Source organism: Triturus cristatus, chromosome 1_1, assembly GCF_964204655.1.
Source record: "Triturus cristatus chromosome 1_1, aTriCri1.1, whole genome shotgun sequence".
Taxonomy (NCBI): domain Eukaryota; kingdom Metazoa; phylum Chordata; class Amphibia; order Caudata; family Salamandridae; genus Triturus; species Triturus cristatus.
Window position 1 is genome coordinate 579,117,058 of NC_140579.1, and position 8,966 is coordinate 579,126,023.

An 8,966-nucleotide genomic window follows, 5' to 3' on the forward strand; every position below is an offset into this window, starting at 1 on the left:
TCTGACTGACCCTCTTCCTAGTAATCCGGAGGAAAATTACCCCCCTTTCTTGTAATCCGTGCGCACGAGGTGACAGAGGGGACCCTAGGCGCGAATGTACCCGACCCCCTGGAGCCCTCACTGGGATCCGGGAGGCAAATGGACCCTCATCGAGACTTCCAGGCAAGCTCGCCCATCTGGTCGCCCCATAGGAAAGCATTGTGCACGACCAGATGGCCGAGGGGAAAGGAGCGACCAGATGGCCGAAGGGACTTGCGCGACCAGATGGCCGAGGGGAGTTGGGAAAGGGAAGGGGAAGCATCCCCGGGCCCTCCGGACCCCCCCCAGGGGCCCGGCCGGAGCTCCTGAACCCAGACGAGCGAGTGGAGGCTCCCCGGACACAACGGAACCCCGTCCCGGGCCTTTGAGAGTGACGGGGGACGGGGCCCGTGGTCGGAGACCCTGACCCGGGGCCCGGCCGGGCCCCTGAACCCAGCCGGGGCCCGCAGGCGCAGGGGAAGCATCCCCGGGCCCTCCGGACCCCGCCCCAGGCACCCTGCCACGCGGCAGGACCCATGACGGAGCCCGGTGCGGGGAGGCTACCCTCCCCAGGGCCCCCAGGGGCCCGGACGGAACTCCTGAACCCAGACGAGCGAGGAGAGGCTCCCCGGACACAACGGAACCCCGTCCCGGGCCTTTGGGAGTGCCGCAGGCCGGGGGACGGGGCCCGGGGCCGGAGACCCCGTCCGGGGGCCTGGTCGGGCCCCTGGACCCAGCCGGGGCCCCCAGGCCCACAGGCGCAGGGGAAGCATCCCCGGGCCCTCCGGACCCCGCCCCGGGCACCCTGCCACGCAGCAGGACCCATGATGGAGCCCGGGGCGGGGAGGCCGCCCTCCCCGGGGCCTCCAGGGGCCCGGACAGAACTCCTGAACCCAGACAAGCGAGGGGAGGCTCCCCGGACACAACGGAACCCCGTCCCGGGCCTTTGGGAGTGCCGCAGGCCAGGGGACGGGGCCCAGGGCCGGAGACCCCGACCCGGGGCCCAGCCGGGCCCCTGGACCCAGCCAGGGCCCCCAGGCCCACAGGCACAGGGGAGGCCTCCCCGGGCCCTCTGGACCCTGCCCCGGGCACCCTGCCACGCAACAGGACCCAGGACGGAGCCCGGGGCGGGAGGCCACTCTCCCCGGGGCCCCCAGGGGCCCGGACGGAACTCCTGAACCCAGACGAGCGAGGGGAGGCTCCCCGGACACAACAGAACCCCGTCCCGGACCTTTGGCAGTGCCGCAGGCCAGGGGTGGGTGCCCGGGGACGGAGGCCCTGACCCGGGGCCAGGTCGGGCCCCTGGACCCAGCAGGGGCCCCCAGGTCCGCATGCGCAGGGGAAGCCTCCCCGGGCCCTCCAGACCCCGTCTTGGGCACCCTGCCACGTGGCAGGACCCAGGACGGAGCCCGGGATGGGGAGGCCGCCCTCCCCGGGGCCCTCAGGGGCCTGGCCAGAGCTCCTGAACCCAGTCGAGCGAGGGGAGGCTCCCCGGCCACAACGGAGCCCTGTTCCGGGCCTTTGGGAGTGTCTTGCAGGCCGGGGGACGGGGACCGGGGCCGTAGCCCCTGACCCGGGGCCCGGCCAGGCCCCTGGACCCAGCCGGGGCTCCCAGGACCACAGGCGCAGGGGAAGCCTCCTTGGACCCTCCGGACCCCTTGTCCCGGGCACCCTGCCATGCGGCAGCCCCCGGGACAGAACCAGGGTAGCATCCGGGCCCGTCCAGCTGCCGGCTGAGAACCGAGAGGGGTCCCAGAGTACCCTGTCCCTAGTAATCCGGAGGAAGGCTACCCCCCTTTCTTGAAAACCGCGCGCTCCGAGTGACGGAGGGGACCCTGGGGGCGCTGGTTGGGATACGGAAGGCGAATGGACCCTCATCGGGACTTCCAGGCCACCCAAGCCATCTGGCCCCCCTTATAGGAAAGCATTGCGCGCAACCAGATGGCCGAGGGGAAAGGAGCGACCAGATGGCCGGCAACTGAAAGGACTCCCGTCTGCCCGCCCAGAGCCGAGTCATAGTGGTAGGGCTCCCGCCTGTACCAAGTGCTCGGTGGGCTCTCTGCTTCCCAGGGGGGTCGGGGACAGCGGCTGGGCCTCAGGCACGGGGAGGACCGAAGGAGCTCTGGGACCCGGGCGCCCTGGGTGGTGGACTGCCCGGGACCCGTGGAGCCCGTCCCTGGGCACTTTGCCACGCCGCGGGCCAGAGGAGGGAAGCCCCGGACCCCTGGGAGGATGTTGCCCGGGCGTAGCCCATCTGGTCCCCGGCAAAGAGCCGCCAGCCCCGGAGGGGTCTTCCGGCACACCCTGCCCCTACTAATCCGGAGGAAGGCTACCCCCTTTCTTGTAACCCGCGCGCTCCGAGTGACGGAGGGGACCCATGGCGCGGATGCGCCCGGCCTCCGGGAGCCCTGGCTGGGATCCGGGAGGCGAATGGACCCTCATCGGGACTACCAGGCCGGCCCGGCCATCTGGTCGCCCCATTGGAAAGCATTGCGCGTGACCAGATGGCCGAGGGGAAAGGAGCGACCAGATGGCCGGCAACTGAAAGGACTCCCGTCTGCCCACCCAGAGCCGGGCCATAGCGGTAGGGCTCCCGCCTGATCCAAGGGCTCGGTGGGCTCTGCTTCCCGGGGGGGGCTCGGGGACAGTGGCTGAGCCTCAGGCACGGGGAGGACCGACGGAGCTCTCGGGCCCGGGCGCCCTGGGGGAGGACTGCCCGGGACCTGTGGAGCCTGTCCCTGGGCACTTTGCCACGCCACGAGCTGGAGGAGGGAGCCCCGGACGCCTGGGAGGATGTTGCCCGGGCATAGCCCATCTGGTCCCCGCCTGAGAACCGCCATCCCCAGGAGGGGTGTCCCGGCATACCCTGCCTCTACTAATCCGGAGGAAGGCTACACACCTTTCTTGTAACCCTCGCGCTCCGAGTGACGGAGGGGATCCTAGGCGCGGATGCGCCCGACCTCCTGGAGCCCTGACTGGGATCCGGGAGTCAAATGAGTCCTCATCGGGATTTCCAGGCTGGCCCGGCCATCTGGTCGCCCCATTGGAAAGCATTGCGCGCGACCAGATGGCCGAGGGGAGAGGTGCGACCAGATGGCCGGGACTGAAAGGACTCCCGTCTGTCCAACCCCGAGCCTTCGCGCTAGGGTTCCCGCCTGCCCACGCAGGGCTCCGTGGCTGCAGGGCTCCGGGGCTGCAGTGCTCCGGGGCTGCAGGGCTCCAGGGCTGCAGGGCTCCGGGGCTAAAGGGCTCCAGGGCTAAAGGGCTCCGGGGCTGCAGGGCTCTAGGGCTGCAGGGCTCCGGGGCTGCAGGGCTCCAGGGCTGCAGGGCTCCGGGGCTGCAGGGCTCCAGGGCTGCAGGGCTCCGGGGCTGCAAGGCTCCAGGGCTCCGGGCCTGCAGGGCTCCAGGGCTCCGGGCTGCAGGGCTCCAGGGCTCCGGGCTGAAGGGCTCCAGGGCTGCAGGGCTGCAGGGCTGCAGGCCTCGGGGGGGGCTCGTAGACCCCACACTGGGCCTCAGGCATGGGAGGCCCGACGGAGCTCCCGGGGCCCGGATGCCGGGGACCCATGGAGCCCGTCCTGGGCACTTTGCCTCGCCGCGGGCTGGAGGAGGGAGCACCGGACGCCCCGGGGAAGTGTCGTCCGGGCTTGGCCTATCTGGTCCCCACCTGAGAACCACCATCCTCAGGAGGGGTGTCCCGGCATACACTGCCCCTACTAATCCGGAGGAAGGCTACCCACCTTTCTTGTAACCCTCGCACTCCGAGTGACGGAGGGGATCCTAGGCGCGGATGCGCCCGACCTCCTGGAGCCCTCATCGGGACTTCCAGGCTGGCCCGGCCATCTGGTCGCCCCATTGGAAAGCATTGCGTGCGACCAGATGGCCGAGGGAAAGGTGCAACCAAATGGCCGGGACCGAAAGGACTCCCAGCTGCCCACACCGAGCCATAGCGGTAGGGCTCCCGCCTGCCCTTGCAGGACTCCGGGGCTCTGCACCAGGGTCTCTTGTCCCGGGCAGATGGACACTTGGCAGGCCGCAGGACGTGGAATCCCAGGCCCTGACTAAAAATCAGGAGGCCCGGGGCCGGTCCCTGCTTCTCAACACAGCCAGGCCGGGGAGATCGGGGCGCCTGCCCAAGCACGACGGACCCCAGTCCCGGGCACACGGTCCCTCAGGTTGTGCGCTTGTTTTCCACAATTTTTTTCAAAATTCTGCGAAGAGGCTTTCCGCAAATTCCGCCCAGCCCTAAACCCTGAAACACCACCCCCCAGCAAGACCCCCTATACTGTCCGAATACCACTGCCCTAAACCCTGAAACACCACTCCCAGCAAGACCCCCTACACTACCCGAACACCACTGCACTGCCCTAAACCCTGAAACACCAGCACGACCCCCTACACAGCCCGAACACCACTGCACTGCCCTAAACCATGAAACACTACCCCCGCATGACCCCCTACAATGCCCGAACACCACTGCACTGCCCTAAACCCTGAAACACCACTTCCGCACGACACCCTACACTGCCCGAACACCACTGCACTGCCCTGAACCCTGAAACACCACCCCGCACGACCCCCTACACTGCCCCAACACCACTGCACTGCCCTAAACCCTGAAACACCACCCCCCACACGACCCCTACACTGCCCCAACACCACTGCACTGCCCTAAACCCTGTAACGCCACCCCCAGCAAGACCCCCTACACTGCCCGAACACCAATGCATTGCCCTAAACGCTGAAACGCCACCCCCAGCATGACCCCTACACTGCCAGAACACCACTGCACTGCCCTAAACCTTGAAAAGCCAACTGCCAGCAAGACCCCTACACTGCCCGAACAACACTGCACTGCCGTAAACCCTGAAACGCCACCCCCCAGCAAGACCCCCTTCACTGCCCGAACACCACTGCACTACCCTAAACCCTGAAACGCCACCCCCAGCAAGACCCCCTACACGGCCCAAACACCACTGCACTGCCTTAAACACTGAAACGCCACCCCCAGCAAGACCCCCTACAATGCCCGAACCCCACTGCACTGCCCTAAACCCTGAAACGCCACCCGCAGCAAGACCCCCTACACTGCCCGAAACCCACTGCACTGTCCTAAACCCTGAAACGCCACCCCCAGCAAGACCCCCTACACTGCCCGAACACCACTGCACTGCCCTAAACCCTGAAACACCACCCCCGCACGACACCCTACACTGCCCCAACACCACTGCACTGCCCTAAACCCTGAAACACCAGCACCAGCACAATCCGCTACATAGCCCGAACACCACTGCACTGCATTAAACCCTGAAACACCACCCCCGCATGACCCCCTACAATGCCCGAACACCACTGCACTGCCCTAAACCCTGAAACACCAGCCCCAGCACAACCCCCTACACTGCCCGAACACAACTGCACTGCCCTAAACCCTGAAACACCAGCACCAGCACGATCCACTACACAGCCCGAACACCACTGCACTGCCCTAAACCCTGAAATACCACCCCGCACGATGCCCTACAATGCCCGAACACCGCTGCACTGCCCTAAACCCTGAAACACCAGCCCCAGCACGACCCCTACACTGCCCTAACACCACTGCTCTGCCCGAAACCCTGAAACACAAGCCCCAGCACAACCCCCTACACTGCCCGAACACCACTGCACTGCCCTGAACCCTGAAACACTACCCCCGCACGACCCCCTACACTGCCCCAACACCACTGCACTGCCATAAACCCTGAAACACCAGAACCAGCACGACCCCATACACAGCCCGAACACCACTGCACTGCATTAAACCCTGAAACACCACCCCCGCATGACCCCCTACAATGCCCGAACACCACTGCACTGCCCTAAACCCTGAAACACCACCCCCAGCATGACCCCCTACACTGCCTGAACACAACTGCACTGCCCTAAACCCTGAAACACCAGCACCAGCACGACCCCCTACACAGCCCCAACACAACTGCACTGCCCTAAACCCTGAAACACCAACCCCGCACGACCCCCTGCAATGCCCGAACACCACTGCACTGCCCTAAACCCTGAAACACCACCCCGCACGACACCCTACACTGCCCGAACACCACTGCACTGCCCTGAACCCTGAAACACCACCCCTGCACGACCCCCTACACTGCCCCAATACCACTGCATTGCCCTAAACCCTGAAACGCCACCCCCAGCAAGACCCCCTACACTGCCCGAACACCACTGCATTGCCCTAAACCCTGAAACACCACCCCCGCACGACCGCCTACACTGCCCCAACACCACTGCACTGCCCTAAACCCTGAAACGCCACCCGCAGCAAGACCCCCTACACTGCCCGAACCCCACTGCACTGTCCTAAACCCTGAAATGCCACCCCCCAGCACGACCCCCTACACTGCCCGAACACCACTGCACTGCCCTAAACCCTGAACCACCACCCCAGCATGACCGCCTACACTGCCCCAACACCACTGCACTGCCCTACACCCTGAAACACCACCCCCCGCACGACCCTCTACACTGCCCCAACACCACTGCACTGCCCTAAACACTGAAACACCACCCCCAGCATTACCCCCTACACTGCCCGAACACCACTGCATTGCCCTAAACCCTGAAACGCCACCCCCAGCAAGACCCCCTACACTGCACGAACACCACTGCACTGCCCGAAACCTTGAAACGCCAACCGCCAGCAAGACCACCTACACTGCCCGAACACCACTGCACTGCCCTAAACCCTAAAACGCCTCCCCCCAGCAAGACCGCCTACACTGCCCGAACACCACTGCACTGCCCTAAACCCTGAAACTCCACCCACCAGCAAGACCCCCTACACTGCCCGAACACCACTGCACTGCCCTAAACACTGAAACGCCACCCCCAAGCAAGACCCCATACACTGCCCGAACCCCACTACACTGCCCTAAACCCTGAAACGCCACCCCCAGCAAGACCCCTACACTGCCCGAACCCCACTGCACGGTCCTAAACCCTGAAACGCCACCTCCCAGCAAGACCCCCTACACTGCCCGAACACCACTGCACTGCCCTAAACCCTGAAACACCACCCCACACGACCCCCTACACTGCCCCAACACAACTGCACTGCCCTAAACCCTGAAACACCAGCACCAGCACGACCCCCTACACAGCACGAACACCACTGCATTGCCCTACACCCTGAAACACCACCCCCGCACGACCCCCTACAATGCCCGAACACCACTGCACTGCCAGAAACCCTGAAACACCAGAACCAGCACAACCCCCTACACAGCCCGAACACCACTGCACTGCATTAAACCCTGAAACACCAGCCCCGCACGACCCCCTACAATGCCCGAACACCACTGCACTGCCCTAAACCCTGAAACACCACCCCCGCACGACACCCTACACTGCCCGAACACTACTGCACTGCCCTGAACCCTGAAACACCAGCCCCAGCACGACACCCTACACTGCCCGAACACCACTGCACTGCCCTGAACCCTGAAACACCACCCCGCACGACCCCCTACACTGCCCCAACACCACTGCACTGCCCTAAACCCTGAAACACCACCCCCCACACGACCCCTACACTGCCCCAACACCACTGCACTGCCCTAAACCCTGTAACGCCACCCCCAGCAAGACCCCCTACACTGCCCGAACACCAATGCATTGCCCTAAATGCTGAAACGCCACCCCCCAGCGTGACCCCTACACTGCCAGAACACCACTGCACTGCCCTAAACCTTGAAAAGCCAACTGCCAGCAAGACCCCCTACACTGGCCGAACAACACTGCACTGCCGTAAACCCTGAAACGCCACCCCCCAGCAAGACCCCCTACACTGCCCGAACACCACTGCACTACCCTAAACCCTGAAACGCCACCCCCAGCAAGACCCCCTACACGGCCCAAACACCACTGCACTGCCTTAAACACTGAAACGCCACCCCCAGCAAGACCCTCTACAATGCCCGAACCCCACTGCACTGCCCTAAACCCTGAAACGCCACCCGCAGCAAGACCCCCTACACTGCCCGAAACCCACTGCACTGTCCTAAACCCTGAAACGCCACCCCCAGCAAGACCCCCTACACTGCCCAAACACCACTGCACTGCCCTAAACCCTAAAACACCACCCCCGCACGACCCCCTACACTGCCCCAACACCACTGCACTGCCCTAAACCCTGAAACACCACCCCCCGCACGACACCCTACACTGCCCCAACACCACTGCACTGCCCTAAACCCTGAAACACCAGCACCAGCACAATCCGCTACATAGCCCGAACACCACTGCACTGCATTAAACCCTGAAACACCACCCCCGCATGACCCCCTACACAGCACGAACACCACTGCATTGCCCTACACCCTGAAACACCACCCCCGCACGACCCCCTACAATGCCCGAACACCACTGCACTGCCAGAAACCCTGAAACACCAGAACCAGCACAACCCCCTACACAGCCCGAACACCACTGCACTGCATTAAACCCTGAAACACCAACCCCGCACGACCCCCTACAATGCCCGAACACCACTGCACTGCCCTAAACCCTGAAACACCACCCCCGCACGACACCCTACACTGCCCCAACACCACTGCACTGCCCTAAACCCTGAAACACCACCCCCCACACGACCCCTACACTGCCCCAACACCACTGCACTGCCCTAAACCCTGTAACGCCACCCCCAGCAAGACCCCCTACACTGCCCGAACACCAATGCATTGCCCTAAATGCTGAAACGCCACCCCCCAGCGTGACCCCTACACTGCCAGAACACCACTGCACTGCCCTAAACCTTGAAAAGCCAACTGCCAGCAAGACCCCCTACACTGGCCGAACAACACTGCACTGCCGTAAACCCTGAAACGCCACCCCCCAGCAAGACCCCCTACACTGCCCGAACACCACTGCACTACCCTAAACCCTGAAAC